The following is a 26,159-nucleotide window of genomic DNA, read 5'->3' as shown; positions in this document are numbered from 1 at the left end:
CCCCCCAACCCCCGACAGGCCCCAGTGTGTGATGTTCCCCTCCCTGTGTCCATGTCTTCTCATCGTTCAACTCCCAATATTATGATAAGAGCAGACATTCTTGCCATATTTCTGGTCTTAGAGTGAAAGTGTTGTCTTTCACAATTAGTATGACGTCAGCAGTAAGTTTTTGTAGATGTTTTTCATTAAGTAAACTTAATGTCCATCTAATCTTACTTTGCTGTGAGCTTTTATGATGCATAGGTATTAGATTTTTTCAGATGCCTTTTTCTTCATCAATTGATTTTACTATATGATTTTTCTTCTATAGCTGTCATTATGGAGTTGTTCCTTGATTAGTTTTAAAATGTAGACACAGCCTTGCATACCTGGAATAAATCTCACTTGTTTGTGGTATGCAATTCTTTCTATACATTGTTGGAATAAATTTGCTAATCTTTTGTTGAATTTAAAGTGAGTTAATGTAACCAGCATTAAGCAGCATTAAGTGAGTCATCTTTTGTTATTGTTGTTTCTGTTTCTTCCTTTATCCACTCTGCCAATCTGAGCCTCTTATTTGGTATATTTAGACCATTTATATGTAACTATTGATTTTTTATTTTATCATTTTCTGTTTTTCTCTTGCCTCTTTTAATCTTGTTGTCTTCTGTTGGTTATTTGAACAATTTTTAGGGTTACATCTTGATTTATTTCATGTTTTGATTATAACTTTTTTAGTTTTTATAGTAGTTGCCCTACAAGTATCTACATATTATGACTTACCAGTTTACTTATATTAATATTTACCACTTCAAGCAAAATGTGGAAACCTTATTTCTATTTAGATCCTCTTAATTTTCCCACTTTTAAATATCTTTCTCAAATATAAGATAGTGTTACTTGACATGAGTTTTTAGCTACCTGTTTGCATGTTTTTATTTTTCTTTTGTCTTTAGTTTTCAGAAGTTTAACTACGGTGTGCCTTGGTATGTATTTCTTTAGGTTTATCATTTTGGGGATTTGCTTAGTTTCTTGACTCTGTAGGCTGTCTGTGTCTGTTGCCAATTTTAGGAAGTTTTCAGCTATTAATTATTGAATACTCTTTTTGCATCACTTTCTCTCCTTTGGGAATCCAGTGACACAAGGTTTTTATCTTTTATTATTGTCCCACAGGTCTCTCAGGCTCTGTTCATGTGTTCTCAGCCTATATTGTTATAGGCATTCTCTTGATCCATCCCCATGTTGAGTAATTCTATTCTCTGCCATTAACACTACACTGTTAATTCCATCCAGTAAGTTATTTATTTCTGTTATTGTGTTTCTCAATTACATGTTTTTCATATAGTTTTAACTTCTATTTCTTTACTGAGAATTTCAGTCTTTTTGTATTTGTCTCAAGGTCATCCGTAATGCTTGTTTAAGCACTTTTATGCTGTCTGCTTTTAAGTATTTCTCAGATAATTTCAGCATCTGCTTCATCTAGCTGTTGGCATCAGCATTTTTTTTTTCTCATTCAAATTGTGAATTTCCTGGTTCTTTGTACGGCAAGTTATGTCCCTTTGCATCTTGAACATTTTGTCTGTTCTGTTAGGAGATTCTAGGTCTGATTCTGGGATTGTGCCAACCTTCTAACATGGTGTCTCTAAGTGGAGGAGAGAGTCTCAGCCCTTTGAGGACAAAGAGGCATTGCATGCCAGGCTGCTTATTATGGCAAGATGCCTTTGCCACTGTTCCTAAGCTGACGGGTGCCTTAATGCAGAAGTAGAACCTCATACACAGTGGGAAAGGTGAGAATTCCTAAGGTTTGCAATTTGCTATAGTAGGATACCTCCTCTCAGCAGGGGAAGAAGGATGCTTCCAGGGGTGGATGCTTCTTGTGCTGAGATTCATCTAGCTACCTGTTGCCATCGAGCTACCTGTCGCCATCTAGCTACCTGTCGTCTATGAGAGAATATTGGAAGTTTCAGGGCTTTATAACCAATATGGCTTTCTCAGCCAACCCACTTATTTAGTGGATCCTTGCTATTGACACTACATTTCTTTCAGTGAGAGACAGTAGTCAGCCATGAGGCTTCCTATGCCAGGCCATTTTTTGTAGCCCAATTTATCCTGCAAGTTCTGCCTGAATACCCAGTGTCTCTGGGTGGGTGATAAAAGTCCAAAGTTCATGGAGAATATAGAGGGTTTCCAGGATGGGCATTTTTCTGTAGTGTAATCCTCCTTGTTACTACTGTCAGTCCATATCAGTGTCTTTCAGTCTGAGGGGACCGTTTCAGACTCACAAGGACAGAGGATTCTTGTGCCTTGTGCACATGCTGCTGGACTCATGTATGTTTTCATCAGAATTCCAGTTCTAGCTGGTGAAAGAATATGCCTACATAAATGGCTTTCTGTGGGCATTGGGAACTCCCAGGCTTGTGTTTCCTTATTATATTAAGTGAGGTTTGTAAAATCCTGGTCCTCTTGTCTTAGAATTCTTAAGAAATTTGCTTTCCTGTCTCCTCCTTTCCTGCTTCTCCTTTGGCTGTCTCTTACATTATTTCCAGAATTTATAGCAGCACTTAGCAGAGAAGGGCAGGGAGAAACAAATACATGACATTACATTCAGGCCAAAAGCCTCCTTATATATTTTTCACCTGTATTAGCTGCATACACTTATGGTTGTTTTCTTTTTTTATAACTAATTTTTTATAATTATTAAATGTCCCTCTTTAATAAACTCTATTTTAGATACGATTTTATTTTGTTAACATAAATACCAATTTATCTATACCAGCTCTTTTGCTCTTCATGTTTTCAGTTATATATTTTTTCCATCTATTTAAATTGAACCTATTTGTGTTTTTACACTTAAAGTATACTTTTATCTAGCTGACAATGGGGATGTTTTTAATATTTTAATCTCAGCCTCTTAATGGAATGTGCAGGCAATTAATATTTAATGGGAATTCTGATATGATTTAATTTTAAATTAAGTTTGTCTAGTCTGGTTTTAACTATGTACTGTTTTTTATTTTCCTATTTTCTTTTGATTATTTAACATGCTTTAGAATTCCCTTTCAATTTAATCTATAGGGTTTTCCCCCACTATATCGCTTTACATTTTTTTTAAGCAATTATGTAGTCTTATAATATGTATCTTTAACTCTTTATGGTCTATTTAATGTTTACATTGTACTAATTTATATAATATGTGAAGACCTTTCAAACAAAACCCATATACTGTCACTCTGATCCTTCATGTTTCAGTGGCCACATGTATTATGTCTACACATGTTATAAATTTTACAAAACAGTGTTATAATTTTCCCTTTGAATACTCATAAATGTCATATGAAAAATTAGCATGTTATGTTTACCCATATATTAATATTTTCAATATTCATTTTTCCTGAAGATACACATTTCCATCTGGTATGCTTCCCTTCAGCTTGGTGAAATTCCTTTAACATTTCCTGGAGAAGTCAGTCGGTAAAAAATTCTTAGTTTTTTAAAAAATGTGAAAAATATCTTCATTTATTTTTGAAGAATGTTTCCTGAATATAAAATTATCAGCTGATAGTTACTCTTTTGGCATGAAATGCATTGTTCTATTGTTTGCTTGCTTTCATTATTCCAATGTGAAATCAACTGTAATGCTTATTATTCTCATATATAATATTTGATTTTTGTCTGCTTTTAAGATTTCAACTTAAGCTCTATTTTTAGTTAATTTAACTGTCATGTGCTGGGGTATCTATAATGCTAGATCCCCCTCTCATGAAGAAAACATCTAGTACAATAAATACAGCCTATAGATTGTTGTAAATGCAATAAAATAAAATGCTGTGATAAAGAGTACCAAAGAACGTTGTAAGAAGAACTCTATATTAATAGGTAAAGATTTTCCAAGGAGCTGACATCGAAGTGGAGACCCAAAGGAGGGATAATAAAACAGCTGTCAAGGCACCATAAGAAGAGTGGATAGGATGAGATAAAACTGACAACAATGACACCATTAAAAAAAAAAAAAAAAAGGTTTCAGTGTTAGGAGCTGACATTAATTTGCAATGGTCAAGGGGGCTGGACAAGTGGCCTGAAGTTTGGGTAGACAATATAGAAAATATTAGCATGGTAGTCTTTGAATTTTACATTAATTGTATTGAAGAGTCACTGAATAATCTTAAGCAGAGGTCTGATTTATCCTGATTTACATCTTTTAAAAATTTTACTCTGTTTATATTGTGAAGAATAAATAAAAGAATGGTAAGCATAGAAGCAGGCTGAGAACGTAATTAAGGTACAATATTAGTTCAGAAGAGAGGTGATGGTGGTTTAGAATAGGGTGATAGTGGACATAAAGATAATTTGATTTGATATTTATTTTGGGATTAAGTTTTGATAGTTCTAGCTAATTTGAGAGGCATTACAAAAACATGCTTCAGAAATATTGTAAACATTAATAAAATAGATGGTTAAGTTTTGTGATCTAGAAAAATATACCAACATATTCTGTTTTTAGGATAATATTTTTTGGGTCATGGTATAAACTTTCTTTGTTCATTTTACTTTTTGGGGGACTGATATATATGATACTTCAATCCATAAAAATGCAGATATGAACCTAAGCTAAATTCCATACAAAAATACAATTATTCTCACCTTCCAACATCACAACTCAAAGAAATAAAATATGGCCACTCATGGTAATCCAATGAGGGTGTTTGTTATTTGATAATGAACTACTAAATTAAGTATATGAAATACCACTAAAGTATATGAAATACCACAGAAGGATAATTTGCCTTTTCTAATGTAAATTGCTGGGGCTGTGCCACCTATTAAAACCTAACAATTGACCGTCAAGAAGAGAATGCTGGAAGTCCAGTTATTTCATGCCTTAAGTCTAACTTTCATGTTCCTGTGATCCTTCATCAGATCTTATTTCATTGAAAGTATTTTGTCTTGGATTACTTCTTAATTTTATTTGAAAATATACAGACTTACAGAATTTATAAAGATCTATAAACATATAAAATTACATGGGACTTATAATAATTTTTAATTGGGTGATATCTAAATCTACTAGGCTTTGAAATGCAGTCTTTTTTCCTCTTTGTTTAGGCCGTATGCTCCCTAGCATTTTAGCACAAATATAAGTTTTAGATGAAAGTTAAAATGGAAACATGAACATATACATAGTGTGAAATGTTGGAATAAAAAAATAGATACAAGTGTACTTGCTTAAGTATACAACTGCCTCTGATTTCTTGAAAGAAATACACAGACTCTAGTTGGTTTAATTCAACCTTAACTATTGGGCCATCACCTCTCAGCAGATAGGGTTTCAAAGTCATTATGCTGTTGTACTTTGGGAAATTGACTTTTCCTCACTAAATATTTAAAAGTAGTAACAGTTGAATTAATTGCAGGGCTAGGTTAGCTCCAGAATCTCATGAGTCTAGAGTCATTAACATTGTGAAAGGTGAACACGGATACTTCATTCAAAGATATTACTGGTCTGTTGGGTGCTGATTCTGCATCTGGCTTACGGCGTTGATGACTGGCAGTTAGTTTAGGTTCAGATGTCATATCCACAGCTTATGGAAAGAAATCTTACTGTCCTATGATACGGCAAAACATTTTTAAAAATACTCAAAGTATGACCTTTTTTTCTAAAAATGTTGTTCAAATTGAAAAATGTTTTCCTCAATCTACAGAAAATTCGGAAATTGAACCACATAAAATTAATTTAAATGTATTATTGAAATCTCTTCTGTTTGATAATTCATCTTTCTCCTGAAAGTATTGGATAATTTCCTCATAATGCCAAATATTCTCACTTCAGTTTCTCTAAGGTCAACTTCTTCATATTACTCTTTTTCTCCTTGTTAGGGCCATTAGTCTCTTCATATTCCTAACTCATTTGTTTTTCTCTCATGTGTTTAGAAATTAAGTTTCCATTAAGAATTCTGACTCAATATTATGTATCTTTTCCTTTGGTCTTTGTATTCTTTCTTGCTACTCATTTTATTCATGTCAATTTGATGACATTTTCACATTCTTGTTAAAACACAAGTTTATTTGTCCATCCCTATGACAAACCACAGCAAATTTTCTATGGTCATTTAACTTATTCTGAAATAATCTCCTTCACTTTGTCTTGCCATCTCTTTCATTTAAATTTGTCCAAAATCAAACTTCTTTATTTCTCTTTTCTATATATATTTTTAACTTTTCCCTAATTGCTCTCCTGATAGCTAAATCCTGGAACTATCTCTGTTTTTCTTTTTTTCCATTTCTCAATGTCCACTTATATTTAGATATCATACTATGGTTTATTAACAATAGTACTTATAAGGCTATCCCTTAAATGTCAGCTTCTGGCAAACTATATTTTAGGAAAATAAGAAAAACAGAATATGGTTACTAGTCAGGCCTTGTGACTTAAGTTTGTTGAAGTTGTGCATCTTGAACTCAGTTATGAGTTATTCCTAAATATCGAACTCCATTCTTCAAGTCTCAAATGACCTCTCATGTTATTCCTGAATGTGAAAATATTCACTGAGAGACAAACACCTATTAGAAATGCAGCAGTTCTCTTGTTAAAACACAATAGGTTTCCTCTTCATACAGACTTCAGTCCATTTGTAGTGGCTACATGGATTATAATGTTAGGAGGAAGTCTGAGGTCATAGTTAGGATCAGCTAGAAATATTACTGTTAGTAATCATAGGTACCTGCCTTGGACATGGGAACTGAGAGTGATGTCTAAGTGCTGGCTTTATCATTCTTTATATAACAATAACAAGAGAAAACTGACATCTTTAAGAAGGGAAATTGCAAATGGCAACACCAATGTAGAAAGTTACAAGGAGAACAAAAGTTTTGAAGGCAGGGGAAGTCATAATAAAACAGTTGCTGCAATAGTTCAAACCAAGCAAATAAATACATGTTTAAAAAAAGATGAAAGAAAATGAAGAAATGACAAATCACAAAGCATTTTCACCATTACAATGTATTGTAGTTAATTGCTGATTAGATGTGGAGGATGAGAAGGAGATGGAAGTTAAGAAAGATACTTAGACTTATTGCTAAAATAATAGTGTGGACTTGTAATACTGTTTAAAATATATAAGAAAAAGTACGTTTAAAGGAAAGGCAGATGTTTTGTTTTGAATATCTCTATCTTTTTTGTTTCCAAGTTGCTTACATCCTTTCAAGACACTTTGGTTTTTGTTCATTATGTTTTATTATTTTTATCAACCTTTACACTGTTATATAAATGCTGTGAAATGAATACAACACAATACAATAATGACTAAAGTCCTCCTTACTCTTCAGTCTGAAATCAAGTCTTCACCTCCATTCCCCAGAGATAATTGTAGTTACTAGTTATTTATTTTACATGGATTTGTGTATATGAGGGGTTCTGGACTTTTGGTTTTCAGTACAACTTACAAGGAGCTAAGAAGTAACCACTGGATCCTAACAAATTGAAAAAATCAAACCCTGTCTCAAAAATTGGAAAGACAGACAGGCAGATACAGACAATTACCGTTTACTGGAAAAGTGTCCCATGAGCAGAAACTTCTGAGAACCAGAGTTGGTGTAGGAAAACCTCAATAGTAATTATAAACTGCTGGAAGCTGGGTGTGGACAAGTCTGAGAGTTAAACTTAAGAGGAGTGATCCAGTCACAGCAGGACCCTCACACTCTTACGAGTTTTACCTTTAAGGATGTGGGTAGGTTCTCACAATGAAGATGAGAGAAAAATCTTCTTGTGCTTCAGGCAGGGAAAAGGGAAAATAAGCAAATTTGGAATGAATCACACCATTCTGTTCTTCCTGTCTTCAGGAGAAACTATTCTGTCGAAGCCTAACCTACCTAGGGAAAGGGAAATGCTTAACTCTTTCTAGCCTTCGTGTCCCATTTAAGAGGGGTAGGGGAACTGATAACTACTGATAAAGTTCAGTCCAGGGGCATGGGCTCATGAAAAGGCTGACACCTAATCATTTGACTATAAAATGCTGTTGCTCCCTCCATACTTTACCACCACATCACTTAATGGCCTATTTACTGCATTTCTTTTTAGCCAGTACATCTTGTCTGAATTTCAACAAAAAATTACATGGCATATGAGAAAGCAAGAAAACACAATTTGAAGAGACTAAACAAGCATCAAAACCAAAATGAGATATAGCAAGAATGTTCAGATTAATCAGATTAGGAATGTGAAAAGTAAAACCTATTATATGCTAAGGGTATTAATGTGAAAAGTAGATGACGTGCAAAAGAGATGGAAAAGGATAAGCAGACAGATGGAAATTATATGAATGATTGAAAAGAAGGGTTAGAGATAAAAAAAAAACGCAACAGAAATGTAGAATGCTTCTTGTAGGCTCGGTAGTAGACTGGACATGGCTGAGGATAGAATCTCTGAGCTTGCAGATATAGGAATGGAAAATTTCAAAATAAAGAAAATAAAATAACAAGCGACAAAAACAGAACAGAATATTCAAGAACTGTGGGACAACTATAAAAAGTGTTAATATGTGTAGAGGGAATCTAAGAAAACTGAAAGAAACTATTTGAAGTAATAATGACTGAGAATTTTCCCAAATTACTGTCAGATAGCAAACCACAGATCCAGGAAGCTCAGAGAAAACTAAGTGGGATGAAACAAAAAACAAAAATATAAATTATTTCTGACTTTTCCTCAGGAAAGATGCATTTGAAGAATAGAGAATATTGAAAGTGTTGAAGAAAAATAATCAACCTTTATTAGGGTTTCTTAAGTTCACTACCATTGATATTTTGGACCAGATAATTTTTTGTTGTTGGAGGTTGTCCTATATATTGTAGGGTGTTTAGTGACATCCTTGACTATTAGAAGCCAATACTAAATCCTAGTTGTGACACTCAAAAATTATGTGGACAAATGTCCCCAGGGAAAAAACTGCTCCTATTTGAGAACCATGGATATTTACACATCTGAATCTATAGAAAATATATAGTAAGTGTATTTTTCCATTCTTGTGCTACTAATAAAGACATACCCAAGACTGGGTAACTTATTAAGGAAAGAGGTTTAGTGGACTCACAGTTCCACATGGCTGGGGAGGCCTCATAATCATGGCGGGAGATGAAGGGACATATTACATGGTGGCAAGAGAGTCTGTGCAGGGGAATTCCCATCTATAAAACCATCAGATCTCATGAGACTTATTTATGCCCATGAGAAACGTATGGAGGAAACCCCCCCATGATTCAATTATGTCCACCCAGCCCCATCCTTGACACATGGGGATTATTACAATATTGGGTGTAGACACAGCCAAACCATATCATTCCACCCCTTTCCCCTCTCAAATCTCATGTCCTCACATTTCAAAACCAGTAATGACTTCCCAACAGTCCCCTAAAGTCTTAACTGCTTTCAGCATTAACTCAAATGTCTGTAGTCCAAAGTCTCAACTGAGACAAGGCAAATCTCTTCTCCCTATGAGCCTGTAAAATCAAAACTAAGTTAGTTCCTTCCTAGACACAATGGGGGTACAGGCGTTGAGTACATACACTCCTCCCAAATGGGAGGAATTGGCCAAAATTAAGGGGCTACAAGTCCCTTGAAGGTCTGAAATCCAAAAGGATAGTCATTAAACCTTAAAGTTTCAAAATAATCTCCTTTGACTTTGTCTTACATTCAAGTCATGCTGATACAAGAGGTAGATTCCCATGGTCTCTGACAGCTCTACTCCATGGTTTTGCAGTGGATAGCCTCTCTCCCAGCTGCTTTCATGGGCTGGCATTGAGTGTCTGTGGCTTTTTCAGGAACATGGTGCAAGCTGTCGGAGGATCAACTATTCTGAAGTCTGGAGGACATTGGCTCTTTTTCCACAGTTCCACTAGGCAGTGCCCCAGTGGGGACTCTGTGTGGGGGCTGCAACCCCACATTTCCCTTCTGCACTGCTGTAGCAGAGGTTCTCCATGAGGGCCCTGCTCCTGTAGCAAACTTCTGCCTGGACATCTAAACATTCCCATACATCCTCTGAAATCTAGGGGGAGGTTCCCAAACTTTAATTCTTGACTTCTGTGCCTTGCAGGCTCAACACCATATGGAAGCTGCCAAGGTTTGGGGCTTTTACCCTCTGAAACAACTGCCTGAGCCATACTTTGGCCCCTTTTAGCCATGGCTGGAGCTGCTGGGATGCAGGGCACCAAGTCCCTGGGCTGTACACAGCAAGGGGACCTTGGTCTGCCACATTAAACCATTTTTAGCTCCTAGGCCTCTGGGCCTGTGATGGGTGGGGCTGCTGCAAAGGTCTCTTACATACTCCCCATTGTCTTGGTGATTAACATTCCGCTCCTTGTTACTTACATACATTTCTGCAGCAGGCTTGAATTTCTCCCCAGAAAATGGGTTTTTCTTTTCTATTGCATCATCAGGCTGCAAATTTTCCAAACTTTTATGCTCTGCTTCCTCTTGAATGCTTTGCTGCTTAGAAATTTTTTCCACCAGATACCTTAAATCATCACTCTCAAGTTCAAAGTTCCACAGATTTCTATGGCAGGGGCAAAATGCCACCAGTCTCTTTGCACAGCAAGAGTGACCTTACTCCGGTTCCCAAAAAGTTCCTCATCTCCATCTGAGTCACCTCAGCCTGGAATTTATTGTCCATGTCACTATCAGCATTTTGGTCAAAGCCATTCAGGAAGTCTCTGGGACATTCCAAACTTTCCCACATCTTTGTCTTCTGAGCACTGCAAGTATCTTGGAAGTTTCAAACTTTTCCACATTTTCCTGTCTTCTTCTGAGCCCTCCAAATTGTTACAACCTCTGCCTGTTACACAGTTCCAAAGTCACTTCCACATTTTGATATCTTTACAGCAGCACCCTACTCTCTGCAATACCAATTTACTGTATTAGTCCGTTCTCATGATACTAATAAAGACATACTTGAGACTGGTTAATTTATAAAGAAAGGAGGTTTAATGGACTCACAGTTCCACATGGCTCAGGAAGCCTCATAATTATGGCAGAAGGCAGAGGAGGAGCAAAGTCATGTCTTACATGATGGTAGGCAAGAGAGTTTGTGTAAGGGAACTCCCATTTATAAAACCATCAGATCTCATGAGAATAATTCACTACCAGGTGAACAGTAGGGGGAAAATAGCACCATGATTCAAATAGCTCCACCTGGTCCCATCCTTGACAAGTGGAGATTATTACAATTCAATGTGAGATTTGGGTGAGAACACAGCCAAGCCCATATCAGTAAAAAAAATTTGTTAAACATAAATGTGGAAAATATTTTATAATAGCTCATTCAATTCCATTCCAATAACCTTGTAATATTCCTCACTGCATATTAGTAAATGGCAAACTAAAAGCCAAATTTCCAAGACTTTATTACCATTTAGATTATTATCTAGATTAAAACATCCCCAAATAACCAGCATTGGAGTTCAAAGGCCAAAAAAAAAAATGATAAAGCAGAGATAAGCTCCCGCTAGTAAGCACGGTCTGTATGAGCTGTATCAGAATCCAAATTCAGGAACCTATTTTCATAGCTGTGGAGAGAGATGGGGAAAATACTTTCTTGGACCAGTTCTTGGCAGACACAGTGTGGTCCTGGAGTCAGCAGTAATGATGGTGGTTTCATAAGTCTCTAGTATTCCAGACATCACAGACTTAGCATCTTCCTCAGTGGTCTTGTTAAGCAGTGTTGCTCATGTAGCTCATCAAGAGCTGCTTATCTAGCCTTTTCTGTGATTTTGTGAGCCACAAAATAATGAATAATATATATTAAATCCTTCTCTACTTACTCCACTTAGAGAGCAGCTGATGGTCAGCATGGAAACAGGCTAATGCTCTGCTGTCTTCTAAACATTTAATGAAAACAAAGGTTTTCACATCGTATATTTACCATTACAAAGAGAACAGAAGAGGAAAATATAGTGGATAAATGATATGAACAAATTTTTAATGGAATGTGGATGAGGCATTAGCAGATTCAGGAAGCTGATTATCAAGTGCCTGCAAAGGACAATGCAAATGAATAGCAAGAGTATTAACCACAGAACTTTGAAAAGATCCAGAAATAAGGGGCGGTGTTGTTATGGGGTGGGCTGTATGTGTGGAAGTGGAGACTGTACATTACATGTGGGGTTAAAATCAGAAGACTTGATCAAAAGTATGAGCCGGGCGTGGTGGCTCACGCCTGTAATCCCAACACTTTGGGAGGCCGAGGTGGGTGGACTTATGAGGTCAGGAGATCGAGATTATCCTGACCAACATGGTGAAACCCCGTCTCTACTAAAAATACAAAAAATTAGCCACGTGTGGTGGCATGCACCTGTAGTCCCAGCTAGCTGGGAGACTGAGGCAGGAGAATCACTTGAACCCAGAAGGAGGAGATTGCAGTGAGCCGAGACCATGCCACTGTACTCCAGCCTGTGTGACAGAGTGAGGCTCTATCTCAAAAACAAAAAACAACAAAAGAGAAGGTATACTATGAAATAGATACATCCCCAGTTTGCTTCCTCATTCCATGCATCCCAGTAAGTATTCACAAACATATGTTGTTTACCAAGGAACTGAGAAAATTGAATCAAAGAGGCGTCAGACCCTGAACACTGGCCACTTCAGAATGAGAGAGAGCTGCACAAAAAAAAATGAAATTCAGGTTATGGGATGGTAGGACTTCCAACCCCCCTGGAACATGATTAAACTTCTAGAATCCTGGCACCAAATGTATACACTCCAAGCATGAGATGGGTGGATCCTGCTATGAAGACACTGAATAAACCTAGTAGGAAAGATTCATAGATATTCTTATTTAGAAGTCCCTCAAGTAAATAGATGGGTCTGCCATCTGCCTATTCGATCTTTCTGCATAGAAAACCACCAGTTGACAATCTTCTTTCCCCATCTAACACAGAGCTTCTATCAGTATATTATTGTCCTGTACTTAAATATGAAATGTAACGTAAAATGCAACATTCATGTCTGTGTGTATGTTGTGGGGAAGGAAGATTTGTGGGTATCCAACATTTTGAAAGACAAAAACAATGAGTTACAGAGAAAAAATAGTAAAACTAGGAAATTTATTATATCAAAATATATAATATATCATCTAAATATAAGAGGAAAGAGAGATAACCCAGAACCCAGAGCCTGCATCTCCACTTCTAGACTGGACTCCATGACCCAGTGCTCTAGGACTCCCTGGCCTAATGACTTGGAGCCAGCCTTCATATTCTTCTGCTTTTCTTCTCTGGGATATTCTCCAAAGGCAAACCATGTCACAGTAGCGGTAGTTACTTGGTCATGGGGGAGTTACTGTGTTCAAGGAGCTTGAGTAGGTTGTACTGAATCACAATGTATGTCTAGGGGGAATACCCAGCATACATGTGCTGTGCCCTAGATGAATTCAAGATAGGAAGAGAGAAATGGATTTGGCTAAGAATCTGGAGCTAGTTGTTTATTCTCTTATCTCAGGCACTACAATTTAAAGCTAGCCATGGGCCTGTATTTCCTGCTAATAAACCTCGTGTAACTGAATATGTGACCCATGGCAAATATTTTAAGCTCCATGGACCTCAGTCCTTTCATCTGTAAAAACGAAGAGTTTGAACTTGATCTCAGAAGATGCTTCAAGCACTAACATTTTGTTGTGTTTTTTTCATCTTTTTTGATGCTTTATCTTTTATACCCCCATAACATATAGTTATTTGCAGGGTCACATAAACAATTTTACAGAATGTTTCCTATTTATTTCCAAAAGACATTGATTAAACACACATAAAGCAGCAGATTTAAAGTCACTCCTGTGCCTTTTATTTTTCTACCCCCTTTAGAAGCCGTAACTAGGTTAGCAATAGAGCCCCCATTGACCAGAGGGGCATCTGGCAGTGACTTAGCATTCTCTGGTTCATTTTTTTTCTTAGACGAGGTTAAGGTGCCAAACCTAAAACAATTTTTCCTATGCAACATTTAGCATGGAAGGAATTATTGAAACCACAGGGTGGAAATTAATGATTAGCTTGAGATGCCATTAGCATACCAGCAGGAGAAAAGACTAAATGAGCTATGATCTGAAGTAAAATATATCATCCTGGAAATTGCAAGTGATGTGATGGAGGAACAATGCTGGGTAATAGGGGAGGAGAAGAAATGAGCTATTAGACTGAAAGGCAAGGAGACAAGCGTTTAAATTAAGAGGACCAGACAAGGAGACAGCTTGAGTTAACGTGCAAAATCCCAGACTAAAAGACACTGTGGTTAGTGACTGTAGACAGGAAACAATCCATCAACTGAGGGAGAATGCAGCACTAAGGACACTAGGCAAGGAATATGATACAAAAGTACTTTCCTACTAGGATAAAATAAGCAAACATAAAATTCATTCTAAGCACTTCCTTCCTGAAGCAATATTATTAAGAGCTGCCAAGAGCAAAGTCTCACTACTCAGAAAATTACTGAGAAAAAATGAGGTGAGGAAATATGAAAGAACTGAGACTAATGGATAAAAGGATAATTTAGAAAAAAGCGAAAGCCAATCTTCATCACATATATACACAATTTATGTTTATATATTTATAGAGAACTAACACACTTGCATTGAGCAGCCTTTTTAAAATATCTACCCAGGTTTATGGATTCAGACAGATCCACCTCATCAAGAACTGATTCCTTTGTATGATTTTTTTTTGCCAGGAGAAATGTGAGTTTTCTGTGTACATACTATTGCTACTTTCACTGTGATATGCAAGCTTTGACTAGAGTATATCATTCTACCCTATATGTCTGACCCCAGGAGACTTGGGTGGGGAAGAGGAAGAAATATTTTAAGCCTGCAGCTAAGCCAGAGGAAATGGATATTAGATTTTTCAATTTTGTGTGATTGAGAATAGTTAATAAAACTAAGACATTAGATCAGTCTTTTTTGGGGAGCATTTTTTAACTATTAAATACGAAGCTATGGGTATGGATACAGAACCAGAACCAACATTTCTGAATCCTATGAATTTCCAGGTTTGAAGTTGGGTTACAAATCACAGCAAATTCTATTTAATTTACACCAATCCTAAACCCAAAGAATCAGATTTGAAAATCTCAACCTCTGTATCCAGACGTGAAATATTTTTGCTGGTTGCTTTGAAAATTGAGAATACTTAATTTTATTCCTAGCTTTTTATATTAAGCAACAAAGAATTAAAGGTTTAGCAAAATAATCGTTGACATAATTTTTTAAAGCTAAGTCTTATTTTGTAATTAGTAGTTTCAATCTGTTTTATTCATTAACAGGCTTTTTGTTTTTTTCAAAAGTCAGGGCTACTCGTCAGATGAGTAGGAAACAGTCTGTTTCCTTATGTAGTCACACATTAATATAGGAATCAACCTTTTGCAATGAGTAAGTTCAGTGAGAAGTTATGTTGCACTATTAATGCATATCAGAAACAGTGAGTAAGCTAAGATGACAACATCAGCTTTTTTGGGTGATAAAATAATTCTTCACAAAGAAGATGTCTGAGCTAGAACCTGGAGAATAAGCAGTGTTTGCCAATTTGTCAAACTGGGGAAGGTCTGTTAGGGCTGACACCAGCATCTACATGGGCTTGTTAGTGTAAAACAGTCTGGCCAGTGGAACTATAAATGTTTCGATATGGTTGGAGCTTAGACTTGAGGAAGACAGCTAATGAGCAGTTGGTGGGGGCTTCACCAATATTAGAATAATGAAACAATACAAAGATACAATAAAGTTACCTACTTACCTGAATTTACCACCAGTTTAACAAGTCAAAGCTTATTTTATTACAAGAGCATGTCAGTTGCTTTATTCTACCTGATTTGATATTGGTGATCAATGATCATATACACTGCAGTAAAGTAAGTCAAGTTTGTTATCACAGACTAGTTTCATATATTGATTTGCTTTTTTACCCGTTCAGCTAGTCCACAGAATGTTTCAGAAAGGGCAACTAAAATAGATCCTATTTTATATTCAACATAAATGTCTTGGAATGGTGTCTTTGCACAACTGGGCAAATTTTAGTTCTTTCATCCTTCCTGTTTTTTTAGAGTTTAGACATTTCTCAGCCCTTAAAATGCCTTCTTTATTAATTGGCAAAAATGATTTTATTCAGACAGATGGCTTATTTAAGGAAAGCAGTAACTTTTATATCCCTTGGGAAACAGCCATATGTTCTGATTGGGGTCTGGGGCTTCCAGATGTTGCCATTTCCCCATAACCTGTAGCGTCTTGTTACCCATTATTTCAAGGATTATATAGTAATCCCTAGGGAGTAACAGCAGATTTACATACTGGATTGAGACCAAAGTTTTTAATCATATCTTTCCTTTTCCTTACCTATTCTCACTTCTTTTGGTTCAAAGATTAAAGCTCCCATTATTGAACTAGAATGGGGGAAAAACAGTTAAAATGGAAAAAAAAATTTGGTTAGACATTTCTCCAAAGAAGACATGAAAATTGCCTACAGATGTATGAAAAAAATGTTCAACATCACTAAATACGAAGGAAATGCAAATCAAAAACACAATGAGATACCACCAAACAACTTCAGGATGCTAATTATATATATACACGTGTGTGTATCTATATATACATGTATATAGGTGTATATGTATATATACATGTATATGTGTATTTTATATATATATATATAAAATATGGGGGGAGGGGAGAGGGGGAGAGGGTCTCCCTACGTTGCTCAGGCTAGTATCCAATTCTGGAGCTTGAGCAATTCTCCTGTCTCAGCCTCCCAAAGTGTTGGAATTACAGACATAAACCACTGTGCCTGGCCTAAATGAGATTTTAAGAGAGATGTGGAGAAAGTGGGTAACTCAAAATCTGTATTCTCATGCTAAAATGATTTGGTGAACTTCTAATTTTGAAATAGTGTTAGACTAAGAAAAGTTGCAGAAACAGTACAAAGGCTCCTACATATCTCTCATCAGCTTCTGCCAATATTAACACCTGACATAGTACACTATCAATACCAGGTAATTAGCATTTATGCAGTACTCTTAACTACAGATCATATACAAATTTTACCAGATTTTCTGCTAATGCCATCTTTCTGGTTTAAGATCCAATCCAGGATTCAATGTTGCATTTTTTTGCCTTCTGAAATTTTTCTTTAGTCATTTAGTCTCTTCCAATTCCAGTCTCCCTCCCTTCCTCCCTCCCTTCCTCCCTTGCCAGACTTGGAGGGATGGAGTGCAGTGGCATGAACTCAGCTAACTGCAACCTCTGCTTCCTGTGCTCAACTGATCCTCCCACCTCAGCCTCCCAAGTAGCTGGAACTATAGGCACCACACCATCATGCCCAGTTATTTTTTTTTAATTGTTTGTAGACACAGGGTTTTCTCATGTTGCCCAGGCTAGTTTTGAATTCTTGAGCTTTCAAGTGACCCAACCCCCTCATCCTCCCAAAGTACTGGAATTACCGGCATAAGCCACTGAACCCAGCTAGCAACAATTTCTTAGTCTGTCTTTATGTATTTATTCATTTATTTAAGTTCAAGGGCACATGTGCAAGTTTGTTACATAAACTTGTGTCATGGGGGTTTGTTGTACAAATTATTTCATCACCCAGGTATTAAGCCTAGTACCCATTCGTTATTTTTCCTGATCCCCTCCCTTCTCCCACCCTCCAACGTCCCATAGGCTCCAATGTGTGTTGTTCCCCTGTATGCGTCCATGTATTCTCATTGTTTGGCTTCCACTTATGAGTGAAAACATGCAGTATTTGGTTTTCTGTTCCTGCATTACTTCGCTAAGAATAATGGCCTCCCGCTCCATCCATGTCCCTGCAAAGAACATCATCTCGTTCTTATTTATTTACTGAGACGGAGTCTCGCTCGGTCGCCCGGGCTGGAGTGCAGTGGCCGGATCTCAGCTCGCTACAAGCTCCACCTCCCGGGTTCACGCCATTCCCCTGCCTCGGCCTCCGGAGTAGCTGGGACTACAGGCACCTGCCACCAGGCCCGGCTAATTTTTTAGTAGAGACGGGATTTTACTGTGTTAGCCAGGATGGTCTTGATCTCCTGACCTCGTGATCTGCCCGCCTCAGCCTCCCAAAGTGCTGGGATTACAGGTGTGAGCCACTGTGCCCGGTCCCCATCTCATTTTTTTACGGCTGCTTAGCAGTCCATGGCGTATGTGTACCATATTTTCTGTATCCAGTCTAACATTGATGGGCATTTAAGCTGATTCCATGTCTTTGCTATTGTGAATAGTGCTGAAAAGAACATACATATGCATGTGTCTTTATAATGGAATGATTTATATTCCTTTGGGTATATATTCAGTCATTGGGATTGCTGGGTCAAATGGTATTTCAGTCTTTAGGTCTTTGAGGAATAGTCATACTTTCTTCCCCAATGGCTGAACTAATTTACACCAACAGTGTATAAGCCTTCCTTTTTCTCCACAACTTGCCAGCATCTATTACTTTTTGACTTTTTAATATCACAGCAGTCAGAACGGCTATCTCATTGTGGTTTTGATTTGCATTTTTCTAATGATCAAGGATATTGAACTTTTTTCATATGATTGTTGGCTGCATGCACTCTTCTTTTGAAAAGTGTCTTTTCATGTCCTTTGACCACTTTTTAATGGGTTTTTCTGTGTCATTTTTATTATTTTGACACCTGTGAATGGTACTACTTATTTCATAAAATGTCCTTCAATATGGATCTGTTTTATGTTTCTTCATTATTGAACTGAGCTTATACATATTTGCATATATAACAGAAATGACGATATGTCATTTTCAATGTATCATATCAAAATATCCATAATATCAATATGTCATATTAGGACAATGTTAAATTTGATTATCAATTAGAATGGTGTTTGCTAGGTTACTATATTTCCATTTGTAATTAATATTTTTGGATACTTTCAGATTATATTAATAACCTGTTCTCAAGCTTTCTCCCACTACTTTTCACATACATTAATGAATCTTGTCTGCAACAATTATTTCTGTGGCACTTGCATATCGGTGTTCCGCTGAAATGCATTTTGAATCTGCAATAGGTAAAATGTGCCTACATTGAAGAAGGCACATTTTTTCCTTCCTCAGGTCTTTGGTGTCTATAGGGAACGTAAATGTATCTCTTTATATTGTTATTTTCTTAATCATCATTGGATTCCGTGGAAAAAATGGTACTTACCCTTCAGCCAATAAGTGTCTCACTTTTCTCAGCTACTTTATTCAATTTGAAGCTAGATTGGAAAATAGAGTTAAAAATAAGACTTTGCACCATGAACCATATGAATCTGCTTCCTCCTTAAATACTGATAATGGAGGGAAAACAACAGCAGTCTTATTTTCAGTAGGATAGATGTCAGCAACCAAAAAAGCTTCACTGATATTAGGTAGCCCTGTATTTGGGCTTTTAATGAAACAAACTTCATGGATGTAAGAAATTTATTCCATAAAACAAAGGTTCTATTTGTTTAATTATTGTCTACCCCTCCTTAAACTGTTGCTTTTTCAAAATAATTATACTAATACTAATACTGAGGTACTGTGTTCCCATAAAACCAAGGAAAAATTTCCCTAAAAGAAATTGGGAGAATGAAGTGAGTAAAAGTCTTCCCATCCTCCCACTCCATTAAGGAAAGGAGCTTAGGAGAAGTAAATTACAGAGTGCACTTGGCTATGCCTTTTAAATATATGTCATAGAGGTCATAGAGGAAGTCTTAACTTCCTTATGTTTTATTTTCTCTAAAACTGAAGACTGGCAGACAAGTGATCTCTAAGATACCACATTTCATGGAGCTTTCAAAATATTTATTTAAACAGTATAGTCAAAATATAAATTATACAGTTAAGCAAGCCCATTAATTTTCCTAACTATATTTTAATGTATTTTACTTATTAATGCTACTTTTTATTGCACTTATCTCCTTGTCAGAAATTGTCTCTGACAAATATTAAATAGGTTGAGAAAATGATTAAATCTTATATATGAGTAGGTTTGCTTTTATCATTTGCATATTGTGTGGCCATCTCTGTATTTGCAGAGCTTGTACAGTACTGTCATTTAGAATACGTTTTGTTGAACTCAATAGAATTGAATATTAAGACTATCCCTAGTTAGAAATGAAGGATCTTGACATGGTAGCAGAGAAACCGAAGTCAAATTACTGCTCAATCACTTCAAAAATATGTCAGAGAGCACGTTTCTTCAGTTTCTTGACCAAAAAAAGGCGGTTTAAAAACTTTTTCTTATAGATTTACTGTGCAGATTATAGGATGGCATACTGAACCTCCTCTCCTATGATAAAATATATTTTCATGATGTGAAAAGGCATCACTAGTGAGCCAGAAAATTAAAGAATTTCCAGAATATGTGATGCAAATGAGATTAGATCAAAAGGAAACCAAAAGCATCATCCCCCAAAACATATACAACATAAGCAGGAGCAAACTTCACAAGAGGAAAAAGAATTCTCGTTATACAGCAAGTACTGAGTAAAAAATAATAATTCTTAAAAGCTAGATCTATGTTAATATGGCATAAACATTTTCTTTCTAAAAGCATTGACTCTACCCACAAGAAGGTCTCTCGTTCAGGAATTAAGACGAGAAGAGAAAGAGCACAGCTTAGACCTGCCAAATTAAAAAAAAAAAAAAAAAAGATATGTTCATAAAAGAAATTTACTGAAGTACCACCCACCTTCTTATTCTGAAAGCAGTTCAGTGCCCAGCTTGTCTGCAACATAACACACTTAAGCAGAACCTACTAGTTGGCATGTTCTGCGGATTCACACAAAACCCACTTTCTATTCTCATTCAGGAGAAGGAAATATTGGGAAATCAGACCCACACACCTCAGAGAAAACAGAGCAGCGATCTCTACTGAGCAGCATGACTATTTAAAACTCTGAACAAACAACTCTGACTACTTGACAATCTAGGGGAGAAAATAAACTATTCAGTAAAGAAAGTACAAGGTGTGCAAACAGCAAAACTGACTTACAGGCATAAAATAAAAACTTTAAAAAGTTTAGTCAGTTTTCTCAGGAAGATATAGTTACTAAGTCTATAAAACAAGTAAAGAAGCACGGGAAATATTGAGCTAAAAATATCAAAAATTAAAAATGACTAAAGAATCAATGGAGCTATATACCTAATTAATAATCACAAATTTACTGGGGGAAAATAATCCCTAGAGTCCAAAACAAAATAAAATTATGGAAAATATTAAGATATGGAGAATTATTCTACTTAAGAGTTCTAAAAAGAGAGAATAAGACAATTATCAACAATGTGATAGAAGTATATTTTCCTGACCTGAAATATCTTAAAATTTACTTCCAAAATTCTAAGCAGAATAACAATATTCTAGACAAGTTAGAACTCCACTGGTGGTAATATTTCAAGGAAGATGAAATTGCTTACATACAAATAAGTACAAATTTTTACTATGAATTCCAGTCATCAATACCTGCAGATGGAAGATAATGTGAAATATCCTTTAAAATACTGAGAATTATTTTGTTCTATATCTAGTCAAACTAGCATCAAAAGCTGTGTGTGTGTGTGTGTGTGTGTGTGTTCAGTAAAGTGAATCCCTACATATTCTCCACCTTTGAAAACAATTACTGAATATCTTATGACTTGAGATTGGAAAAGAAAACAAAAAAAGGTCAAAAATTAAATATCCCAGGAAGAAAAGAACTATAATTGATTATGGCCCATGGGGCATCAAAAATTATGAAAGGAATGAAAAGACATTTCACTTTACCTTGAAGATTGGATAATTCTCCTTGAAACAGCACATGTTTAGTGTTACAAGATTTTCATTTACTTTTCCGTAGATATAAGCACACTGATTATTCATTTTTATTTACATGATGCATTAAAATTGTCTTAGTGTCTGAATGAAATATTTCCAACAACCTGGATTTATGTATAAATGTTATAACTGCTCCGAAATTGTTAATTCTGTCTGTTCAGTTATAGCAAAACAATCCTGCAACAGTGAAATCCCACTCTCCATAGCACTTTCACAAAAAGAATAAAAGGTATAACATTCCTTTGTGGAGAACTGATCTGTCAGCATTTTTACAATAAAAGCATTGCAGTCAAATCAGATGAGATAAAATAAGCAATTTCTTTTCAATTCCGTGAAAAGAAAAACACTCAAGAAGAAAAGCTTTATAATTAGTCAATGAAGTACCTGTTACTATTGAAAAGGACTAGCTAGACCCACTTATGTTTCATATACAAAGAAAAATATGAAGTAATAAAGTGAATATAAATTATTTGTCCCTATAAAGAAGTACTCCCAACTTATTTGGTATAATTTTAGTTCTCTTATGAAATAGAACATTTGTAACATATTTCTAAAGCTTTGAGTCAGGATTATCTACACATAAAATTAATTAGCATTTGCATAAATCTGGATTTTTTTGTGTTTAAAGTGTAGTGTAAAGAACATGTCCCAGAGAAGAACCTGTATTGCCTCCTATCCTTTGTCCATCACCACATTTTTCAGTCACAAATTTAAGCCTTTACTTCTTCTCACTGGTATCTCAAATGCTATAATGGGTAATAGTTTAAAGACACTGTACTATATTTCTGTTTCCACTGTAAAAAATTTCTATAAAATTAGTGGTTTAAAACAGTGCAAGTTTATTGTCTTAGGGTTCTATAGGTCCCATTGGGCTATAATTAATGTGCCAGCACAATTGTGTTTCTTTCTGAGATTCTCTAGGAAAGAATCTGTTTCCTTGCATTTCCAAGTTCTTAATGACCCACCATAGACAGTCCTTTTTCCCTTCCCTTTATCTTAAATTCAGCAACATTGCATCCCCCTGGCCATTTTTCCTTAGTCACATCTCCCACTCTAACTATTGCTTGGAAAGGCTCTCTGCTTTTAAAGAGCTGTGTGATTACGTTGGGTTCACCTTGATAATCCAGGAAAATCTTCCCATCTCACTGTCCTTAACCTTAATCACATCTGCACAGTCCCTTTTGTCATGTAAAGCAACATGCACGAAGTTTCTGGGGATTAGGCTGTTGACATCTTTGGGAACCATTTTTCTTCCTGTCACAGATAATCTCCTCTGAACAGACTTGATCACTATTAAGGGCATGTCTTTTTTTCTTACTCAAGTTTTTGTTGCCCCAGATCTACATTTTAAATATCTTTTCAATGACCAATTGTGACCATTTGTCTAGCCATTTGACCAATTACCCTTGCTCAATCCCTATGGATCTCCTGTAGCTTACAACAGATACAGAATCATTATTGCAAATCCTTTTAAAGGTTGGGTTTCTTGAGAAACAGAATGTGAGATAAAGAATAAATTTTTGGAAATTTGTTAGAGTACGTTCTTGAGCTGTATTGTCTGATGGTTCTATAGGTCTCATTGGGCTAAAATTAATGTGCCAGTAATTACTGAAGAAGATTACTTCTATAATTATCTATTATTATTATAGAAGAAAAAGAAAAGCAGCAGGATTGGGCAGAGAACAAGACTAGTCTTAACAGAAGCTGCAGCTGACTGTATATTGTATAAATGTTTCTGAAGCCAAGATATCTCTATTATCTTGTGTTGCAGTAAAAGAACCAGACCTTTATGCTATGAAGGCTATGAGTCGCTGAAAACAGGCTGCCCGGTGAAAAGGCGACTTCTCGAACAAAGGGCAACTCCAAGAAAGGGCTGGCAGCAGAGAGCCATCAGGCAGTAGCAGTCACATCAACTGGAGAAGTAAGATTTTCCCTTTTCAGTAGGGATCTGGAAAGTTCATCATACCATCTGCTACTCAGCTCTGATCTTGTCTACATGTACTCTTGCAATATATGTGTTCTCTGATTCTCTGGTCATAATCTTTGCTCAAATTTCTCATACTGCTGTCACAATTGTTTTAAAAGCAAACATTTGTTTATTTGTTTATATATACCTTTTTTCAGCTCCATTTTAACCCTTCTGTTAACAAATATTTGAGTGACAATAGACTTGGAATAATTTTGGATGGAGCTAAAGAATGTAATTTCCCTTGGACCGAGAAGCCTGTTTATTACAATAACTCAACTTCTGGTTAATCCATAAAATGGGGCTGTCGGGGGAGGCCAATTCTTTACAATTTTAAGTTACATGCAAATGAGAACTAGAATTGAGAATCTCCCTCTTTCATTATCCTGTGCAGTATGACATGGGTGGATTAAAATTTAAGCTTCACCAACTTGTTGCTTTTGTGATGCATGGCAAAAGATCTTAAATACAGTGAACGCTGTTTTCTTTATTTACAAAATTTACATAATACCCACTTTACAGGGCTGTTTACATGTGTTGAAAACCATAGTGATATAAGATCTTTAGCACTTTTGTTCAGGATTTGTTAATTTAGGCCTTTTTCTCTTGGTCATGAAAAGGTCATTAAGAGTCATCTGTCTTTCCCATATCTCTTCCCCCTATGGTTGCTGTCCTCACTACTTAGTATATCATATTTCTATTATAAGAATAGAAATACAGTATTTAGATTAATTTTAACTTGTAGAGTAAAATTGTTTTAAGGAATGATAAACTCTTAGGAAAACTGACATATACAATATGCTCTTTCCACACTGTTGGAATTCAAATTTAGTTTCATTTTCAAGAAGATAAATATATTTTGTTTGTAACTAAATTAGAATATAAATATTTTTTCAATTGAAAGATAAAATTGAATGTATTTATCATGTACAACATGTTTTGAAGTATATCTGCACTGTGGAATGATTAAATCTAGCCAACTAGCATGTGCATTACCTCACATAGCTATCATTTTTGTGGTGAGAATAATTTACATACTCTCTCAGTGAATGTTTGAAGAATACAATATCACTACATTGTATAGATATTCTTCCTAACAGAAATTTGGTATCTTTTGATCAATATCTTCCCTCTGCCACTGCTCCAAATATATCAGCACCCAAAACCCATAATTCTACTTTACTTCTATGAGATCAGCGTCTGTAGATTTCACATATCAGTGAGATCATGTAGTATTCATCCTTTTTTGCCTGGCTTATTTAACTTAATGTTCTCCAGGTATATTCATCTTGTAAATGACAGGGTTTCCTTCCTTTTTAAAGGCTGAATAGTATTTTATGGTGTATATGAACTATATTTTCTTTATTCATTCAGCCATTTACGGATATGGGTTGATTCTACATCTTGCCTGTTATAAACAAGACAGCAAAAACATGGGAGTGCAGATATCTCTTTGACAACTGAATTCATTTTCTTTGGATACCTACCCAGTAGTGGAATTGCTAAATCATATGGTGGTTCTATTTTTAGTTTTTTTGAGGAAGATTCACACTGTTTTTCATAATGGCTGTATTAATTTTCATTCTCAACAGTGTGTTAAGAGTTCCCATTTCTCTATATCCTTGTCAACACTTATCTTTGTATTTTTGATAATAATCATTCCAACAAGTGGGAAGTGATGACTCCTAGTGATTTTAATTTGCATTTCCTTGATGATTAGTGATGTTAAACATCTTTTTCATATACCTTTGGGCTATTTCTATGTCTTTTGAGAAATGTATACTCGAGTTCTTTTTTTTGCTTTGAGTTGTTTGATTTTCTTAAATATTTTGACTATCTCTTATCAGACGTGTAATTTGGAAACATTTTCTCTCATTCTGTAGGTTGTCTCTCCAGTCTGTCAATCATTTCTTTTGCTCTGCAGAAGCTCTCCAGTTTGACATATACCATTTGGCTATTTTTGTTCTTGTTGCTTGTGCTTTTGGGGTCATATAAAAAAGATACCATTGCCAGGCTAATGTCATAGAGCTTTCTCTCTGTGCTTTCTTACAGCAGTTTCATAGTTTTGAGTCTTAGGTTGAAGTCCTTAACTCATTTAAAATTGATTTTGGTACATGGTGTCAAATAAGTCTAATTTTGTTCTTTTGCACATAGATATTCAGTTTTCCCAACATCACCGATTATAGAGATTTCCTTTTCCCATTGTGTGCTTATGTCACCTCACTTTTGTTGAGAAATCAATTGAAATTAAGTGCATGTTTTTTTCTTTTGTCTCTGTTCTGTTCCATTGGCCTATGTGTCTGTTTTTATGCCTGTGCCATGCTGTTTTGGTTACTTATAGTTTTGTAATATAAGTATTTTGAAGTCAGGTAGTGTGATGCCTCTAGGTATTTT

The sequence above is a fragment of the Papio anubis genome, chromosome 13, assembly GCF_008728515.1.
Source record: "Papio anubis isolate 15944 chromosome 13, Panubis1.0, whole genome shotgun sequence".
NCBI classification, from domain to species: Eukaryota; Metazoa; Chordata; class Mammalia; order Primates; family Cercopithecidae; genus Papio; species Papio anubis.
The sequence above is the reverse complement of the archived record's forward strand: the minus strand, read 5'-3'. Positions refer to the sequence as shown.